Below are 22,245 nucleotides of genomic sequence, written 5' to 3' on the forward strand. Positions count from 1 at the left end.
TTAATTTTTAAAGTCTAATATGCGGACATAACATCGAGAGCATTATTTAAAATCCCCTCTTCTCGAGATTCTGTTTCTTCCTACAGTGCTCGACACCCCACTATTGGCACAGTTCCTTCTCCTGCGCTTTAATTCAAGCCCCGTTTTATAACTTTAAGTATATGTAAATTGCTCGTTAGCGGCACTAAAAAATCGGCCGCGCTTATCTTACAGTAACGAAATGGGCGCTCAAAGTGTGAAACTACAAGAAAAAAGGCGAATAACTCACCCTTAATAACTGTGAAAGTAGTGGTAATTCAAAAATTAACTGTAACTCGATTGAACTGGCCTTGTTTGGGGGTTGTTAGCTCGAGAGAATGGCCTCGCCAAATGAGTTGGAAGCAGTCGTGTTATTATCGGCGGTCACTCATTGTCTTCTTGCGCATTTTTTTTGCGTCTCTCGACACACATAAATTTTGCACTCCGTGTACGCGTCTGAGACTGCACTCATTCTCTCTCCCTCAGAGATTGGAGAGAGAGGATCATATGAGTTAATTTGATGCGACTTTGTTATTACGTTTCTAATTCACAAGGGAAAAAAATATGCGAAAGTTTGGCCAACACACTTGCGACGCACAAAAAAGAAGCAGGGGAAATCCGCTTAATAGGGAGGCGATTACGTGAAAACATTCGAAAAATTCTCACTGTTTCGACGGATGATTTGGTCATCTTAAAAATCAATTCCCCGTAGTGTCATTGATAGTGATTCAATTTGAGTTGGAAAAAAATAAAATTATTGAAAAAATTCCCCAGTCCAACAATTTATAAAATTATAAATTGAGGACTCAGCTTAAAAGTTCATTCTATTGGGGCCCTTGTTGCTTTCTCCTCAGAATTTGTGCCTGAAACGCTTTATATGGCGTGTAAAGGGGGTTAAAATTTAACAATTCTTATCCCTCGGAAAGTTTGCCCTAGAGCCCCCGGTCTTCAAGAAAGTGCACAATTAGGGGACCCGCGCCGCTGACTGCCCTTAGAGCTTAGGGGTCCGAAAAGCCTAAATCCGAACATACAAAATGGTATCAGCTTTTTCAGCACATTTCAGAAACAAGAAACCTTCCATTAATTTCCTTATGCAGATGAGAGCTTTTAAAGACGCTCCCATGTCGACGGTGTAACTACCAGATCACGAATCTCAGTTTGCGACGTTGTAGATTTCCTGTCATACTTTATTTTTTACAAGCAAAACCACTCAACGTCAATTTTTGAAACTTCCATAAGTTGTCCTCTCTTCACGGACTCTGTGAAGCTCAGGAAAAACTGATTAGTAATCAAAAGTGTGTCCGTAAAAGAAAGAATAGCATTCAACAACAGTGAAACTGATTTGTTCTCCGTCAAAAAAATCAAATGGGAGCAGAGATTTTCAATCATCGCAAACGAGATACGTGGTCTAGTTTCTATCCTCTACACTATCTTACAAACAGGACGCAAACGTCCTCACAAGATGAAATCATTATACGTAGAACATTGCGCAACCCTCTTCAATTACTTTAAAACAAATTGATATTTTAAAAAAATCAGCTGATTCTGATCGTTTCACAGTATGCACTGGCGTCATTGGACAAGAACTAACCAGCTCATATCACTTTGATGCTGAGAAAAATTGTGGCGGACTGATAGTTGAAATTAATAGACAAAAGAGACATAAGGAGTATAAAGCGATCCTATTGGTTGAAATAGGTGACTCTCAGACTAAGGGAGAAAATGATGGACTAACTAAAAGGTCTCTTGTGGGTTGCCGTTAGTTAGTCTGCCTACCTCCTCTGTCCATTGCAACCACCGGCGTCCACCAATAGGATCCCTCCATATCCTTTTTGCCTTTTTTGTCTATCACTTTGTCCATCAATTTCAACAATCAGCCCGCAGAGCGTTCAAAAAAAGTTCTTCGGCGCAAGGTTGAGAACTCGGAAAGTGAACTCAAAGCTGAGCTCTCTGTACTTATGATTCTCCCCAAAAGATTCTATAACTTAGGGACCAGTAAAGGTAAAAAAATTCTGGGTTGTTACTTTCATTCAGAGACACCGTTCTCATCCTTTCACTTAGCCCTGTCCATTTCACCCATTCTCCACAGCCTAATTCCCTCCGTAATGCGCGTGCACTCTTGCTTACAGCCTGCGCATGCGCTAAAGGAGTCCGCTCACTTCGGAACTAGTTACGTCTATCGTCGTCGGCCGCGTCTTGGGTAAGCTTCGGACTCCGCACGCCACCGAGCCACGCAAAAGCAAGCGAGAATTTATAATTGGCTTGCAGAAAATCGAAGAATATAGAACTGACAAAAAGTAACTGGACAGTCAGTTTCACAATGCCTGGAGGATGATTGTTTCGTGAGGGTTTTGATAAATGGAGTATTTCTCACGATGCAATAGTATAAAACGCGCTCAACTTGTTTTTTTCGTAGTCGCACGAAGACATTCACTGCGCAGAAAAAAAACTCGCCGAAATTGATTTCACAGGGAAGATGAGATTAGGTTCCCGTGTCATGAGCGCACTTTCATAGAACGGGCAATTTTTTTTAAGTTCGGTAGATATCTCGTTAAAATAGGGAATGTATTCTCTTGTAACCGAGTGACGCAAATTACAAATGTCATCCACTGAATCAAAGCATGGAACTGCGAATATATTTCGGCATTACCACAACAGGTAATATTAATATCGCCACTTTACAATACCTGTTAGACTGAATGAGGGGAGGGGGTAAGCAGTGGTGGATCCAGGGGGGCCACGGTGGAACGCCCCTCTCCTCTGGACCAAAAAGAGGGAGAAAAGGAGAAAAAAGGGAGAGAAAAAAAGTGCTTCTAAGAATCTACTGAAATGGTTCCAAGACAGAACTATATAATCAAAGTTTACTCAAAACCGTAGAAATAAATACTTAGTCCCTATATACTAAACTAATATTACGCTGAAAGAGGTATTTTTCGTCAATTTTAACTTTCAAATAATGCATAAATAGCATAATTCAACCTGGAAAGGCCTGTCTGTTTTTTTAAAAACACATTTTTCAGGGGAGGCCCCCGGAATCCCCATTCGACAACAGCAAAGCCCCCCCCCCCCCCCCTCACCGACTCACACTGGATCCACCAATAGGGGTGAGGGGTTATTATGTATCAGCTAAGAAATTTACGCTTGCGGCTTTGGAACTTTCAAAAACGTGAATCTAGAGAGAGCAAACATCTTGAGAGTAGGATTGACGCTGATGCGAGTATCAACCAGATCCATCTTTTGGTCATCTTTTTGATTTCCAAAAAATCAAAAAGATGTTAGATCGTGTTCCCACACAATTCTATGGAAAGGCTGAGGTGATAGGCGAACACCGTAGCGCCCCATCACACCGAAGATGATTAATGAATCTCCACTTCCGCGGTAGTTTTTGAAACTAGCGATCCGACATCAGCGGCAACCCAAAAGGGTTTACCGGGGTTCCAGAAGTTGTATCTATCAGCCTCCTGTCAGTTCTGCGGGAAATTTTCTCTGATCCTGCCGGATGAGATCGGCACAACATCTAGGATGTGAATGGTCTTAAAATGTTTAAACAAAAGATGCAGGCAAAACTAAACGCTCTCAAAGCATCTGCTTGATCAGGGGTTGCAACGCGGTCAGGGGCTCGAGAGATGATGAGATGAATGGATTTTTGGGAAGTGGACCAAGAGTGCTGCTGCTGCTGTGAACATGACTAATTTAAAAAAAAAAAAAAAAAAAAAAAAAAAGGCGAACATTTAGACGTATTTATGCTAAAAGGAACTTTGTGCATAGCGTTTGTATGGAACATAGTTACTTAGCATATAAATACGTCTACTTTATTTACCAATGGTTTGCCTGTTTTAGAAGAAGTATTTTAATGCAACCGTGAGATTGCATTGTCATTCATGCATTGAAGATGGCAGCGACATTGTGCTTTTGATTGTTTGAAACGAGTACTCAGAAAAAGAAATCGAAGGATCGACTGCAAGCGTCACAAAACGGGAGCTGCATGGGTAGGTAAATCTCGTATTTTTTATCATATTTTTTCTAAATATAAAACAATCTGCGCAAATTTTTAAATTTAACGTATCGACCCGTGTCTCATCCAAAGATAAATCAATGTCCCGCTGATTTTGCAAGCTAAGACATGGTTGAGTCCAGAGTAAAAGCAGCTACAGCACTAGCATGCTGGATGACATAGAGCGTCGTGTGTTTAAAAGGCCAATATCTCTTTGAACCTAACTGGATGGAAAAATCGGAGTTGCAAACCAACCTGATTCATAGACGGAAATGAGGAGAAGAAAAAAGGATAGACCTAATTATTGGTCTAGTTAATTAATACACCAGTCGCTGATACGCATAGATAATCAAGTATAAGTAAAAATTCTGGTCATATTGTTTTTCTTTTAGAATTGCATACGGACGTATCAAAAAATGGAAAAGTTAAGTGCTGATCTAACGAGTGTTAACAGCCCTCAATACTGCTGTTTAGATGCACCGTACAGCGGCAACATTATGAGACCAGGTTGGCCGCATGCTTTTGAGTAAATGAAAGCGTTCAACAAACGCCTTCAATCGAGACGCATACAAAAAGCGTAACGCCACCTTTGCAACGACTGCTACGAGAGTCAGGAAACTCGGAACTGAAGTTAGCGTCAGTTTGAGAACAGAGAAACATTATGCGCTGTGCAATGTCATAATATCAGCCAATTAGTTATTTACCCTCTCACAAGCTTCAAAATGGAAATTATGTAAACCATAATTAATGTTTTATATCTATTAGCTAAGAGAGTTTAACGGTCTATTGTTGAAATATGAGTTCAATAGCTCTTTCTTTTACTTATTTCCGAGTTTTTGGACTCTAATACCATCGCATTCAATCAGCCAGTTGCATTCTTTGTCAATTTTCCTCCAAAAAAGCACTATTTTCGGTACTTACAATAGAGAATCTACTCATCTCGAACGAGAGGAGCGAATCCTCTTCTCCGGCGAAAAATATGTCACTTTTTACAATTCTTTCCTTCTCCGCCTCAAGATTTCTTTGCAATATTTGCCCCCTTTATACCTTTCAACAAATTCCCAATAAATAAAATTGTCTATTGAAGGTGAAACAAGAAAAAAACGAATCTTGGTTTGCGAGGTATCAAACTACCTGCCACATTTTCTTTTAATGCATGGTGAGCAAGTATATAATTTTCGGAATTTTGCATGATTATTCTTCGACGATCAAAAAATTAATTTATTTCCCATGTTTAGAGGGAGAACGAAGACTAAGCGACTATAGCATTCTAAACCAAACAATTAAACTTTTTTTTTTCTAGTATTCCACCTTCGATATTATTTTAAATGAAGAGGAGTCAGGTGTTTTGGCCGGTCTGTTCCGAATGTGGCTGAGTGAACCTAAATTTTGCGATTCGTCCACCTCTGTCACTTACGTTTCCGTGATTTCCAGCGAAATGCAAATTCGGCGCAGCGAGGAAATCCCATTAATTCAACAATGCTCCAGACTATCCCCGAAACAATAGCCAGCGAAAATCCAGTTACAGGACCAACGATGGTGGATTCAGGATGGAACAAGTAGAGAAGTACTCACCAACCGGAACCTAACTGTAGCCAATGACCTGGCGGGCGACTTTTTCGCCTATGCGGACACTCTTTCCGCGTTCGGCAACAAATTCAATTCATGCATTTTAATTACCCTAATGATGAACTTGTGTCCTCTCCAATTTCCTGCCCGTCTATTTTCCCCAAAAAGTGTCGGGGTTGCCAACTGTCACGACTAGCCCCGAATTTGGTCGCCCCTCACACGTAAGGGCATATCTAAATTTCCTAGTGAGCCCTGTTCTCCATATAACTCTATGCTTACTGGGGCTCATGTTGGAATAGAGATACGCTCTTGCGTCAACGTAGCGACGAGTTTCGCGATTTTTTCGAGGGCGGCCATGGCGGAGCTCGGGTCGCATGTATGCGCGACGCTTGAAAGTGTTCGCGATTTTCCCTCGTTCACGGGGAGGCATTTCGCCGTGAGAAAACACAACTGCGTTTCCCCCCAAAACTGATCCCAGTCCTTGATCCCGCCAGGAACACAACTTTCGTTTCCACGCACTTGTTCGCTAATGTCCAAAAGGTAATTTCGCAGCTCCGTGAATTTATTTTTATTCACAATGCTCATCACACTGCTCATGCTAAAGGTCATCACTCTCACAATTTGAGTTCCGCGTTGATTTCTCATTAGGGTTGGCATTGTGTTTACTACGACGTCTAATTTTAGAGTAACCTCGTTTTTTAGGAATGCTGCAATGTAGTTAACGGTAAAACCGGTGATACCCTATTGAAGGGTTCAGTGCCCAGGTCTTTAGATCATTGCACCGTTTCACTGTGTATTGGCCCAAGAGCATGAGTATGACGCAAGACCTAATGTTCTCATCTTTGGTTCCAATGTTAAAAAACGGTTTTACATCAAAGGGTCATCAAATAGTGACGAAATGCTGATCAGATGACCACCAAATTTTGGTCAAAAATAGTGAGTATGGACAAGGAAATTAACACTTCCTTAAAAAAACAAGAATCCTAGACCTCAGCAGAAGTTAATTTTAAAATACATGAAAGTAGGTAAGCTTAACCTCTGGTTGATGAACGAGAGAACGTAAGAATCCTTTAATTTACTAAAAACAGCCGGATGCGCATATGCGAAAAAAAAATCCACACAGTTACAGTAAAGTCACTAATCCACGTTTCGAGTAAAAATCACTCCCAGGAGTTTTACAATAACAAAGGCGGATCAGATTACCGACCCTGTGAACTGCTCACAACTGCTTGCGATCATACATATCCATAAAATACAATTTACAGCGATGCCAAACCGAGCACTCAAAGTTGGAGCGACTGAAAAATTAACATTCGTCTTGTATGCCAGAGAGTATGTTATCATGGTGCATGTTAAAATTACTCCATCGATTTAAGGCGAGTTAACATGCACAGTTATGCACCACTATATTCGGTGACCCGCCAACCACGGGAAAGGATACCCTAGTTTTAAAAATACTGACGCCACAACTGTACGTATACATTAGGAAAATTTTGGCATAAAAAACTCCCAAAGTGTTTGAGTCAATCCGTGAGTTTGACAATTCAAAGTTTACAACTCAAAAAATGTATTTTGAGGAGAGGCTATTTGAGGGTGTACTTCCTTAGATTTTGGGTTTAAAATTGTCAAAGGTTAGTGCAGCTGTACGTGCGCTTCAGTGGCGTGGCGTGCTTCGCGGTACATCGATTGTTCTGTCATTTAAACATATGGTAAAGAATCGATTATTAAGGTGTTCGCTGCGAACACCCTGATTATCGATCCTTTTCCATAGGTTAAATTGCATAACAATCGATATATCGCAAAGCAGGCCACGCCACTGGTGCGCTTCCTCCTAAGCCAAACATGAACTTATTCCGCGTTAGAACACTACAAACAGTTTTCCCTCGGAGACTTGAATTCCGATTATTCGACCAATCTTAACGAAAATAGCTCGCTCAGAAAATGTTTAACGTTATGAAAATCAGCGAACAGTAACAGATAATATCGCAAGCTCCTCATTTCTTACTTTCGTTTTCCAGATTGTCCATTAAGAAAGAGGTAGTTGCTATGCAATATACAATGCGATTTAATAATATAAAATATTTCACAGCAAAATTTGACATCAACGAAGATATCAGAGGTTGCAGTATCGCGTTGGAACGGTTCTTTTCAAAATTGAATAAACCAAGTTCTAGCAAGATATGTGCACTGGTCGGGCGTGATTGAACAGCTCATAATCTGAAGAGCAGCATGCCCGTGATGGAAATCCTGATGCACTTACGTCTTTCTTCGATTAAGCTGATCATTCCAGTTGTAGAGTTCAAAGTTGGAATAGTACGAGAGTTAAAGGAGGGGAGGTAAGGGTAGGTGTCACAAGGGTGACAGTGCGACGGGCGATGTGATCCTTCATCATTAAATGCGTCAATCTTCAGCGAATATCACATGACTCGTCCCTTCAGGGGAGGGCCTCTTTGTTCAGAAGTTACAAGTTTTAGGGAAAAATTCGGTGTAACACAATCCAATGCGTGGTCGTCAAAAAAGGCGAAATTAGAATTCACGCCGGCGTCAAAAACGAGCGAGATGACGATGAAATATGACACCAAGGGTTGAAATCGTGGAAAAACGATTTCGGAAAGCGAGGGACGGTTTCAGCGAGAAACGCGGTCTCGTAACCGCAAAACAAAAAATAAATTATACAAAAAAAGTAAAAAAACGCGGAATTGACAAATCAACCTTCGTCAAATGGAAGTAGATTCTGGCGTAACCACTACCACAAAATTTATTAAAAACGTCTAAAAAATTGGATGAAAACTAATTTAAAAAAATATTAAATCCCTGCTCTCTGAGAGTTATACGAGGGCGGTTAACACTGGGAAAAAAACACATTGGACTCTAGAGTCAGACTCTTAAAAACATCGACAAGAAAAAGTGACTCTTGATTCAATCAGAATCTAGCTTAAATCAAGAACCAAGCCTCTTAATTTAAGCGGATTTCCTTTTGATTTAAGCTTAAATCCGATTGAATCAAGAATATTTTTTCTTGTCAATGTTTTCAAGAGTCTGGACTCTAGATCCAATGTGTTTTTTTTTTTTTCAGTGAATCGTGCAGCTGATTTATTTGAGTACGTAGTTTTTTAAGTTGAAGGTCTCTCAGTAGGAAAAAAATAAGTTACTTCTGGAAAACTCATGATCAGATAGTGAGTTTCAATAATTATTTTTCTTCCAAATTTTTAGTCCCTCCTCCTGAAGTTTGACTATCTGTTTCCCCGTCCATGTTTGCTCTTATCCGCGAGTGATTCTTCATTCGATTGCGCGTAGTAATTGACTTATATCAATAAGGAATCGTTCCTAGCCACACTACTTTACCATTACGATCCTCCTTCAATTCGAGTCTCCATGAGAACTCTCGGCCGAAATTCCGGTCCATTTCGGAGAGCCCCGCATGTATGAGTGTTTGCGTCACCGCCCGCATAATGGCAAACCACACACACCGCGTTGTTGACGGCATGCCTGCTGTATGTGGTAAGGAAAAACTCCGTATGAACCTTCATTAGTTGCCAAATTTCCTTAAATTAAATACGAATTTTCAGGGTAACTTGTGAATATTTTCCGTTCGATTTTTCGGAGAATTTTCTTCGTGTTAAGATCTAAATTAGACAATTTCAAGAGAAAATATTCATAACTCTCCTCAAAAATAAACATTTCATTGAGGGAAATGTGGCAGCTCTCGCATGTTCATACGGCGTTCTTCCTTAGCGCGGCAGATGAGGTGTGCCCTATGCAAGTACACTGTCACTGAGGAAAAACGCCGTATGAGCATTCGAATGCTGTCAAGTTTCCCCTCAGAAAATATTTATTTTTGAAGAAATTCATTGATATTTATCCTTTAAATTTTCAGAATTTGTATATCAAATTATGGGCCGAATTCTCTGAAAAATTACTAGATGAATCTTTACAAATTTGGCGAAAATTTGTGATTTGTCGAAGGAAGTTTGGCATCGTACGGAGGCTCATGTTCATCTTCAACACGACAGTTCAGTGAGTATTGCGCAGACCTGCCGACCAGTGAGATATCCACATCCGAATGGCAGGTGACAATGCCTTGAAAAATCATGAAAAAGTAAGAGGCGCACGACGTTATGGTACGCGGAACCATAATTAAGGAAACAAAGTTTAGTAGGAGGGATGTAAATAAGCCCTAAATTATACAGATAGGTATATTAGATTTTACCAACTAAAAAATAAGTTATTACTAAATTACAAAAAAAGTAACTGAAAATAGGGAAAGTTTCTGTCTGAATTAAGAGCTGAGGCTTTTCTGACGTACGAGAACGCTGAAAGTACTTAGACGCTATTAGTGGCGACGCCATCATAGGGATTCTCCATTATACCGAATTGGATCCAAACAATAGCATTGGCATAACCTCTTTCAATGCTACCAATGCGAAAAAATCTATATATATCGCTTTTCTATGACCAGGGCCGTATTAAGGGGGTGGCCACATGGGCCGCGGTCCATGACGGCAAATCTAAGGGGCGGCAAAAATTTGCAATTTTTTAAAGTGTAGGTATAAAAGAAAATCGGATTTATAAAAACAAAATTACAAACGAGAAAAGGCGAAAAAATCTCTCATTCCCTGAGAGTATAGTAATTTCTAATTTTGTCGTCTCCTGGTGATACAAGAAGCAGCACCTTCAATAAGTCGAGTTAAGAGAGAGAGAAGCCAAACACGCAATTTGGCCTGGAACGGCGCGACTTAGAGAGAAATGATAACGAGGACTTGAGATGAAAAGGAGAAGCCCTCGGCGCGGCGATCGGCATGTAACACATATTAGCGCCTACAAGACTGCACGAATACTTCACGCATTGCGCCAAACACAGTGCGGTCAGCATGGAACGCATAGCGCCTACAAGACTGCGTGAATACTTCTCGCGTTGTGTCCAACACAGTGCGTTCAGCAGCGGTCGGCGTGAAACGCATAGCGTCTACAAGACTGTCGGAATACTTCACGTATTGCGCCAAACACGGTGCGGTCTGCGCGGCGCGCGCGGCGGCGGAAGTTAAAATCATTGATCCACATTTATGTTTGTTCTTTCATAATTTTTTCGTTCATTTCTGATGAATGGAAGGCCTTGTCCACACAGAGATAGGTTTACGGAACTTAACTTTCGCGCAAAGTTCCGTGAACTTCTGCTAGTAGTATTGACAGGGCTTTCCCAAAAAATGTGTTCAATACGAGTAAATGCGTCTTATGCACCCCTCCCCCGCTGACACGTTCATTTGATGGTTTTTATCGAGTTTCAAAACGAATGAGAAGGGGGCGGCAAAATACAGGCGGCCCAGCGGCAAATAGGTGAATTCGGTCATGTCTGTGACGTGGCACTAATAGCGTCTATGAGCGCTTATATTATTATCCATTACGAGCGTTTTGAAACATTTCTAAAACTGCTGAAGAGTGTTCATTGTTTATGCTCATACTTTGGTATTTTTAGAATTTTACATTTTTTCATTAATAATTTCATTTTCTCATTTTCCACTTTTTTCCCTCCTTATTTTGATCTTTTTTTTACCCCGGGCTTACCCCGGGGTACATAACAAAATGTGTACATTAATTGCAGAGGTAGAGAAAGAACAAAGTTGCTGAGGCACCTTTGTAAAATAAACAAATTCTTACCTCCACTAGCACACCTTTTTAACGTAATTATTATAAAAATATTACTTAAAAATGGTTTTATTTATCTATGGATGAGGGAAGAATTCATCTTTCTAAACATGTTCGCGGTGAAATTTTTCTGCCCTCGTAGAATCAATGAACACTATGTGAAGGAGTGTCGATCGCTGGTTTCGGAATTTTAATCGATTGTACCGGAGATGACACCGATCCTCAATAAACGGACAAATTGCGACCCACCGACTTTGATTTACGCTCCATCAAGCCAGGCAGCATTTTGCGGAGAGGTCAAAGAATTCTCTTGACCAGACAGAACGATACGGGTATGTCACAAATCCGGTGATTTTTTTTTCATATTCTGATGACGACTGTGGTCATTACGCTGTCATGTTCGTTCACGGAGTTACTTCGAAAGTACTTACAATCTGAACTCCATGGCTTCAAGCAACGTTAGTGCGACGCCAGTTCGTTGCTGGAAATTTTTCTTATAGGGATGGAGATCATAAAAAATGTCTCATGGGAGAGGTGTTGTCAAAGAATTAGTAGGGAGAAAAACGAATATTCCTGGAAAAATTCATTTTTGGGTCATGGATGATTCAAGCCCTTTAACGCGTTTCTAGCTACATTCAAAACCGATTAGCGGAGATACGTATTAAAAAGTAATTTTTGGGTTTGGAAACAAAATTTGATTAAGTCTAAAATCGAAAGTACGTACTAGTTTTCAAATATTCTCAATAATGGAGCATGAATTGTGTGGAATATTCTGTTATTTTATTACTGAACACGTAAAAATCAAAATCGGCGTGTACTTTCCTTTTCCCTTTTCTTTTTTCGAGCTTCAAAAGTTGAAAACGCCACAAATAGTTGGAATCACGACGATTAATACAAAAGATTCGAGGATGTATTATTCCTGGACTTAACGTGCCCTCTAACTTAAACTGCACTGAAGAGAGGGTCGAAGAGGTTTGAGTCCAGGTTTTTTGCCGAAGAAAAATATACATTTTTTTTTTTTTATTTTTTTTTATTTTATTTTATTTTTTTTTTACAATGTTTAGCCCAGCACCCCCTCCTTCCACACATTTGGGAGGCAGAAGGGATTCTTTGCCCCGTCCGGATCTGCTAATGGTGCGACTTTTTGGCCATGGAATGCCGATATGAAAGGCACCTCACTAAAGTTCGGTCGCAGCATGTGGATAAAAAAATTCACAATCAGACTACTCGAAGGTTTCGGCTAGTTTCCAGGTATCATATCTAGCACCAGTTGTAGTGTCCAGCTATCGTATCCACCACCAGTTGTTACGGTTAAACCTCACTTCTGAGTGAACCGGTCAGAAACTTCGGCAGCGAAAAATGTAGTTTTTTGCGAATTTTCGGCACGTTTGCTTCCCCTGTGCCAACTCCATACCTCCGTCCGTAACCTGGAACACGTATTAGGCTATTTGACGTCATGCAAGAGGCCAGACTCATAAATTTAAGGCATAAAAACGGAGACAGGAGACAGATCTATTTAAACTCTTTTTACTACAAAAACGCGGTGAATTACAAATGAGTGTAGATCCCACCCCCCGCCCACATTTGCGCACACACGCATAATAACAAATATATCATCTATATATTACAGGATTCGCTAATGAAGCCGATTCGACATGCAGCTGCAAATTTCTTACTAAAGAAGGAAACCATTTTTACCCTCGAGGGCTCAGGTCCAAGTGTGATTTTTTATACATGTTATGAATGTGAAAAGTGCCATTTTTTGAGTAACCTAATCCTAAAATTCAATTCTGCGGTTTATCAAGGGAACAGTTAATATTGCCAAGCAGGGGGGATGGGGTGGGGGGGGGAGGCGGGTCGTTAGCTTAAAATGTTCTCTAATTAATACATTCAGCTGCAATTATAAGTGGAGAGCAGTGGGCTGACCGCTAATAAATCACTCTTGCCAACCGCATCGATACTTCGAGATAAACATATCGATTATCTGTAGGATTAAAGGTATGTGGGTGATCAACATAGTCTAATTTGACATAGTCCCATAGAATTGGAATGTACAAATATTTACACGGAAAAAAATGCATTGCTGAATTAGCGATTAAATTGTTAAAAAATATGACCGACATGTTTCAAATGGACATTTTACAATAGTGGAAAGCTGATTTAATCACAAGTACGGTTGAATGAGCATTTATTATCCTAAAATCTACATTGAAACATGTCCGACACTTTTTTTTTTCAATAAAACAATTGTTAAATCAGCAATTTCATTTTTCCGTGTAAGCGCAAGAAACTAAGTATTTTAAGTGTTTAATGCAGTCTAACAAGAAAAAGCCGACGGTGTGTAGCGTGAATAGAATTACCTCGTAATTTAATCAGAAGATAGTGTAATATTATATTTCACCAAGATTCATCGGCCGGTAGGTACGTAACGGTGTAAAATAAATTCATGAGTGAAAATCTACAATTAGGTCAGAATAAGAAGTCTCCTCATAGATTTAACACGAAATATAGGTATATGATACGCCCGCCCCCTCTGAACAAGGAGGTCTAATTCGAAGGTACTGAATACGATACGTGAATCAGACAATAACAGACAAGAAACAATGCTAACATTCCCTCATAGTGATTTAAAATTGGTTCTATTGACTAAAAGTGACCTCCTGGCTTAACCGGGTGTATATATCGCCACCCTCCGGCCAAAGTATTATAAGCGCCATGCGACGATCAAAAATTTCCGCCATATTATTTTACAAAGCAATTGTGCAACGAAGCTGTCCAAAAATTTCACTGACTTTTCTTTGGACTGCCGATAAAAGTCAGTGAAATTTTCAAACAGATTCAAACCCTCCAGAAAAATAGAATGACGGCGGAAATTTTTAAAAGTCGCACGGCGCTCGTGATATACTCTGGCCAGAAGGTGACGATACACCCATACATTCTCAGGGATTTTGCAAAGAAAAACGCATATAGCTTAGGCATCATACATTTTCTTACTTCATAATATTTTGGTGTACGGAAACTTTTTTTCCATTGAGGTGCGATTGGTCGATGGATCGTTTCGAAGCCCATCGAGATATTGTTAGTATTTTTTTAAGTGACCCATCTCACCTCCGCTCTGCCGCGCTGAGGAAAAACGCCGTATGAACCATCAGGCGTTGCCAAATTTCCTTCGGTAAATCACGAATTTTCGGGAACATTTATAAATATTTTTCTTCCAATTTTTCAGATAATTTTGCTCGCAATTCTACCTAAATTCCCTGAAAATTTCGAGCCAAAATATTCATAAATTTACTCAAAAATAAACATTTTATCGAAGGGAATTTGGCAACTCTCTGACTGTTCATACGGCGTTTTTCCCTGTAGCACCGCAGCGCTCCGTTCGCCCGCGGGGCTCTCCCTTCCGAGCAATGATCGTAAGTGGGTAGGTGAGTAGGGGCCGGGATGGTGCACCTGGATGTTAAATTTAGTTTTTTGGGTGTTTTTTAGGGCGCCCGTGTTTGTCTAAACTGCAACTCAATTTCGCTCCGACAGCTAATCCATCCAGCTATTTTTATGCGGGCTTCGCACGCGCTCCGGGTCTGAATTATTTTTTAGGCTATTAGCGCTGTCAGATGCGCGTGGGTCTCGAGTGCATCCAAGATTTGAGTAGTTTTCACCCTATTTAAAAAAAGCCTCTTTCACCCTCTTTTTAAAATTAAATGCGCCGAGCAACCCTTGTCTGGGGCTCAGCATTACTGTTTCAGCTCTCCTGATCACACTCGCTCGCGTGAAAATGATATGTATGGACTTTCTTTCTCATTGGGAAAATGGAGATGTTGCATGTGTGAGGAATTTGCGATTTGACCATTGCGTCTTATGTAAAAGTTCACGAAAAACACGATGGTGCCACTGGTTTTCTCTGAAATCAACTCCCAAGCTCAAAAAAAGTTCTCAAGTTGAAGCCAAAATGGAGGGGATATCCCACGCTATCCTGAGAGTCCACCTCTACATCAAGACAAACTCCTATGCGAAGATAGGGAGTAAATACATCGACAGGGCTGCCACTTTATTTGGGGACTCCAAAACTGAAAACACGGCAACCCTACTAATTTATTTGCTCCCTATCTTTGCATGGAGAGTTCGTCTTGATGTAGAGGTGGACTCTTAGGATAGCGTGGGATATCCCCTCCATTTTGGCCTCAACTTGAGAGCTTTCTTTGAGCTTGAGAGTTGATTTCAGAGAAAACCAGTGGCCACATCGTGTTTCTCGCAAACTTTTACATAAGAATCAATGGTCAAATCTCGAATTCCTCACACATGCAACATCTCCATTCTCAGTCTGTAAGTAGTTTCTGAAATACCGAGACTGATGACTTAACCTCATTTATAGGTACTTAAAGCTAAGGGTCCTAAATTGTTAAAGGGAGTCGGCAGTCATTTCTTTAAAAAAATATATATATAAAAAAATCGGCTTTCAAGACCAAAATTTTTGAAATCTGATTGTTATTGAATAAGTTGTGCGAAGTTTTGGGACACACAAGATAATGCAACCCTTAATTGTTCTAAACTTGAAACGGGTTTTTCTCAAAACACCGTTTTTTTACCTTGATGCACACTTGCAAAATAATTTTTGTTTCTTTTCTTACCTTCTTCCTAACTATAGACGAGATCATTTTTCAAAATTAATAATATTGAGTTTGAAGGCCTCATTCACTAATTTTTTGCTGTATTTTTTCTCTGAGAAATTCATAGAAATTTCAATTTTTAGAACTTTTCAAAATCCTCTCGTCTAAAGCTAGAACAATGGATGTGAGAGACTCCTAAAAGAACTTTGCTGCTATTCGAACGGAATTCTAGTACCAATGCACTATAGGAATTCCTCTAATTTTTAGCTGCCAGTTTTCTATTTAGTCAGAAAAAATGTTCTTATTTTTTTAAAAATTTTCTTAACCTTAAAATAAAGACAATCGGGAAAGCTCTAATACGTTCGTATTAGAGAAGCGCTGAGCTGTTGTCTATGTAAGCGCGTTTTAAAGTTACCCCAAAAAAGATGAGAATCGATGAGCAAAAAACTCGCCTCAATGAAAACAACTATCACTTTTGAGAAAAGTACACTACCGCTGAAAAAAGATTATCGACTATCATCCTCCGCTCTTTGGTATTAGAAGCATTAAGTAAAGGCATGACAGATTGATCCATTCTAATTAATGAGAAACAACGATAATGGGCGACTTTTAGCTAAGAGAGGAAGGGATTGACTAGCGTATAACATATCATTTTTGTGAAACAAGTGCCCAGCGTGGCAAGGTTCAGAAATGTCGAATTTCAGCAGAATCGATACATATGATAAACGTATAAACGGCTCCCATAGTTATAAGGGATGTAAAAATTTGGATTTAGTATAGAGACAATTACTTGTAAATCAAGACGTATGCTTCATTTTCGTGGCAAACCAAATTTCAATCCTCTGCTAGGCTTTTAATTTTATTCCTAAAAATCTTTCAGGTTATTTTCGCAAATAGGATAAAAAACGACCACGCATATGATTCCAATCCCAATCTTAAAATATTCTATAGAGAAATTATAAAAAAACAGACCGAAACCTCGAAATTTACTAGAAATGCACCGGGTTAACAGCTGTTTCCTCCCCGACCTCTCCGAGGCAGGATGTCACCCTCCACTCGGGGTGTCACCCTCAGGTTTACCGGATGTTTTATCCATTTGAAAACGTGCTTCCAATGCCGAGTATATTCGCGATTGCGACTTACCCCCACCATTGCCAAATTACAAACTAAAATTCATTTTATTCGTATAACAGCTGAATTTCATATCGGCTATCCGGCAATCACATTAGTCTCGTTGCCACATCTCCCCAAAAAACCATTCTCTTCCCCCGCGATACTCATTGTATCGTGAAGAGATCTGATGACATGGTAACATTACCTGACTTTTTTAAGGGTCTCGTAGAGTGATTTTATGACCTTCGGAAGAGAATCCTACACCATTTACTGCATCCCTCTGCACCTTGAAAATATTCCGGGAGGATAAGAGCGTGGAGCGATCCATTCAATAAGCCTCGTTGGGGTGCAGCAAGAACAAACAAAATCAGGAACTTGTTCGGTTAATGTAAGTTCCTCTCCTGAAAGGTGAAATCTTTGTTTTTTTTCCTGTCAGGTGGTGTTTCCAATGATCGGTGCCTGTTTAGTACTCAGGTGTCACACGGGATGTGGCTTTTAAGGTGCTCTGCCGGCCCGGAGAATCACGGCCCACTCTCCTATCTGTGACATTGCTGGTACAACAAACGCGCCTAAATCAGACAAAATGTGACACAGGCAATTTTTATGTTAAACAACTCGAACCGACGAATTAATTAATTAAAAAAGCGGGGTCTTTATTCCGATCAGGAGCTGATCGAATTTTGGCCGAAGCAACGTGCATTTAACTTAGTCTTGAATGTGGGTTTAGTCAGCTCCCAAACGATTAGAAATGGAACAACATCATTCCTAGCGATTAATAATAAAGTATATGCCAATTTGTCTCCGTGTACAGGTCAGCGGGACGATTATTGAAACTGACAGACAAAGAAGACATAGGGAGTATGAAGCGATCCTATCGGTTGACATGGTTGGTTCCTATAGACTAAGGAAGAAAATGATGGACCAACTGTCGGGTCTTCGGTGGGTTGCCGTTAGTTAGTCCATTACCTACCTCCTGTGTCCATTGCCACCACTCGCTTCCACCAATAGGATCCATCGGAATTCCTTTTGCCGTCTTTGTCTAAAGCTTAGTCTATCAGTTTCAATAATCGGCCCGCTTGTCAAGATTACATTCGCTGGGAATCAAGTCGTCGTTTTCTTCACGAAAGACCGTAACTGCATTTCAATGTTGCGTAATTTCTCCTCAAAATTACATGTTTACAAAAAAAATTGGGCATTTCTGACTGAATACTTCACTGATTATTCATCTGATCTGCCTAATGCAAAAATCAGAAAAGTTTTGGACAACAATAGGACAGGTATAGTTTTGTAAAAAAATTTCATCGTTTGAGTCAATTCTGCAACTTCAGATTGGAGTTACGTTCCTTCGTCCGGAAGTGTGCGAACAAACGATTTTTTCCAGTGGCGTGGCGTGCTTTGCGATGTATCGATTGATCTGTCATTTAAACCTATGGAAAAGGATCGATTAACAGGGTGTTCGCAGCGAACACCTTAGTAATCGATTCTTTACCATGGATTCAAATGGGGAAATATCGATAATCGATCATTCACGCCACGCCACTGATTTTTTCACGATTTTTGTTCAACTGTCTTGTAACGTATCAGTGGGAAAACCCCTTCCCCGAGTTACTTGAAGCTAGACCCCTTTCAAAAAAAAAAAGAAAAAAGAAAATCAATGATTTCCTTCTGATCGATCCCTCTACATTGTGAGAAAAAATAATCCAAAAGTTCCACCAAATGATAGATGAGGAGAGGGACAATGCACTGAAAAAAAATTCTCGGCGATTTTACCAAGGTCCCTTGGTACCTCTACCATCTCACTTTTTTTACCAATTATTGGTAATTTTACCAAGACAGATTGGTAAGCTTTCCTAAAAACCGGTATTTTTACTGTTTTTTCAGGTAAGAATACCACTTTCATTGGTAATCAATTCCCGGTAACTTTGCCATTTTATCTCGGTAATTCTACCACAGTCGATAAAAAATATTGGCGTTTTTACCGGGGTCCAGTAAAATTACCGAGAAAGTCAATAATTTTACCGAGATTTCTCGGTAAAATTACCGATTCCATAAGTGGTAATTTTACCAAGAAAAAACTGGGATCAAATAGAACCCTGAATTCTTGGTAAGCTTTTCTTAGTAAAAACACCGATATTTTTTTTTAGTGTGAGAAGATGCCAAATGATGAAGATGAAGATGGCCAATGAGAGATGGAACACAAAGTAACCCAAAAATTCTACTGATTACAAGGTCTCCCGTTTTTCTCATTGTTTTTGTTTCGCTTCCTATCTTAACCGAAAAGGAACACAAATATATTTCTCCGTCTAGGGCGCAAGTTCTTTCTGTATCAAAGGCCGGTGCGTGGAGAAAAATACGAACCGGTCCAGTGGCGTGGCGTGAATTGCGATGTATCGATTGTTATGCCATTTAAACCTACGGTAAAGAATCGATTATTAAGGTATTCGCTGCGAACACCCTGTTTATCGATTTTTTTCCATAGGTTTAAACGGCATATCAATCGATATATCGCAAAGCACGCCACGCCACTGACGGTCCGCCAGTGGAACTGTGTAAATATAATTTTTCTGGATTCGACCCCGCGCCCAAGAGCGCCCCACCCGGCGGCACAACTCGTCCTAATTTGTAATCGTGTTTGTAAATGCACGCCGGAGCAGTTCATTAAATGTGAGTAAATTTGAATACAGAGCCCGAGACGCATCGGAAGTGGAAGAAAAATGACAAAAGACAACTTCCCAAAGGGGTAAAAAATAAAGGGTTGAATAATTCAAAGATGCGTGGAGGGCTTTTTTATTCCTTCCTCCGGCCCCGCCTCTATCTGGGCACAAGACACGGCGCACAAAGACGGAATTAGTTTCCTCGGCGCGCCTCCCCCGGGGGCCACCTTTTGTCTGAGTTCATCTCGCGCCCGAATTAATATTTTCGGTGACAATCGCGAGGTGCTCCCATAGATACGGATCTGCCGAACGGGTTCCGTGATACTATGAATGCCCGTAAACTCCCTCCTCCTTCACCGGCCGGAACTCCCTTGGGGGTCGGGGGACGGCGGAGGTGCTGTCGAGAAACATAATCCAGATATTTACGTTCGGTAGTTTGTGTTATAAAAGTCTCGATTAAATCTTATTAAATTAATGATTTTTGAAACTTTCTTGGGTGCTCACTTATCTGTTTTGGGAGTATGTGACTTAGAATTACTTACTAGCGGTACTGCACGGAGAAAAAAACTTTGTGCGTGGGACCCGAAGTTTAGGTCATATGGATCTCTGAAGTTTTCTGATTGAGCATCTGAACACTTTAGGTCCAGTTGCTGAGGTTTGGGTCACACATCTGAAACTTCAGTTCTTACATCTGAAGTACCTCGATTTTCACATCCAAAAAAATTCGGTTCTCACATCCGAAAAACTTTGGTTCTCACAACTGAAGTACTTCAGATTTAAGAACTGAAGTTTTAGATCTGTGATCCGAACCTCGGCAGCTAGACCTAAAGTGTTCAGATGCTCAATCCGAAAACTTCAGAGATCCATGACCTTAACTTCGGGTCCCACGCACGAGGTTTTTTTTCTCCGTTTAGGGGTTTTAAGGTCGGAAACCCCTCTGATCATAGAATGAATTTTCCTCTCGCACAGGAGATGAAGTTTGGGTCGGAAATTTTAGTTTCTGATTGCAAAAAGTGGTCTGATTGAAGCGCTTGGAAGACAGGCGCATGAGTGTAGTTCTTGAAAAAATTGAAACATTAATATAATTTCAAGATTTTTCGGGTTTCGGCTACTCATATTGCGAAAACAAACGTTGAGCTATTAGCTTACTTTACGTATATATGCAATGATTGCGACTCGGGTCATGCTTTAAGCAATGTGCAAGAGGAAGATAATATATTTACAATTACCTGCGTGTCCACCATGTTAAGGTAAACTTGTAAATATATTAACATCCTCTTGCACATTGTTTTTTTTTATTGAAGCATGGTCCGAGTCGCTATCATTGCATATATTTGTAAAGTCGGGTAATTGCTCGACTTATAATTTTAAGTAAAACTAACATCAATGCATATTCTGAGAAAAATTCGCACCCAAATTCCAATGTTTAAGTATCAAAAAGTCATTTCGAACTTTCTTTCCGCCATAACGATCCATGTAATTCCGAAACTTCAAACGCGTATTTCTCGGAGCAGCAAAAACTGCATTTATGCGCCGTGTCCTTCAAGCTCTACAATTCGTCGCACCTCTGAAGTAAAGGCGTACCTCGAAATCCACACGAGCCCCCGAAAGCATGGATTTTTATGTGAATCAGGGCTCACATGGAAGTCGAGATACGCCCTTACGGCGGAGGAGCGAATAATTTAGAAACAACGAAAGCACGCCGCCGTGCAGTTAGGTAACAAAGGGAATGGAGATGTTGCACGTGTGAGGGATCTGCTATTTGACGGTTGATTCTTATGTAGAAGTTCGCGGGAAACACGATGTGGCCACTGGTTTTCTCTGAAATCAACTCTCAAGCTCAAAAAAAGCTCTTAGAGTGAGGCCAAAATGGAGGGGATATCCCACCCTACCCTGAGAGTCCACCTCTACATCAAAACAAACTCTCCATGCAAAGATAGGGAGCAAATACATTAGCAGTGATGCCGTGTTTTCAGTTGTGGGGTATTTGCACCCTATATCCTACGCATGGAGAGTTTGTTTTGATGTAGAGGTGGACTCTCAGGGTAGGGTGGGATATCCCCTCCATTTTGGCCTCACTTTGAGAGCTTTTTTTGAGCTTGAGAGTTGATTTCAGAGAAAACCAGTGGCACCATCGTGTTTCTCGCGAACTTCTACGTAAGAATCAATGGTCAAATCGCAAATCCCTCACACATGCAACATCTCCATTTATGAGTATCTGATTTCCAGGTCATCCGAAATTATTTTCAGGAAAATTAAAATTTCATAATTAGGTACACCCGTATTCACTTTCTCCTGGTGGTTAATTTCCTCTGTGACAACGATAGCGGTACTCAAAACAGGTGAACTGTTGCAATGTCTATTGGTCATGCATGATATGATTATTCAGAATTTTTTTCATTAAACTCATTTTTTAAGCATATCTTGTTCGTATTTTATTCCATCATTTTTTAAAAATTAAAGGAGAGTAGCACGAACTTTTAGAGGAACGTATTTTCAAACAGCAAAGAAAAATCACAGATAATTTTGTGCAGCAAAAAACTTGTATTTTGAGCCGTCGCGTCCTCATTTCAGCGTTTTCGGAAATTTCATTGCTACCTGATGGAAGATCGAAAATGAGAAGTAAGATAAAAAAAACAATACCAGATGG

This window comes from Bemisia tabaci, chromosome 4 (assembly GCF_918797505.1).
Source record: "Bemisia tabaci chromosome 4, PGI_BMITA_v3".
NCBI classification, from domain to species: Eukaryota; Metazoa; Arthropoda; class Insecta; order Hemiptera; family Aleyrodidae; genus Bemisia; species Bemisia tabaci.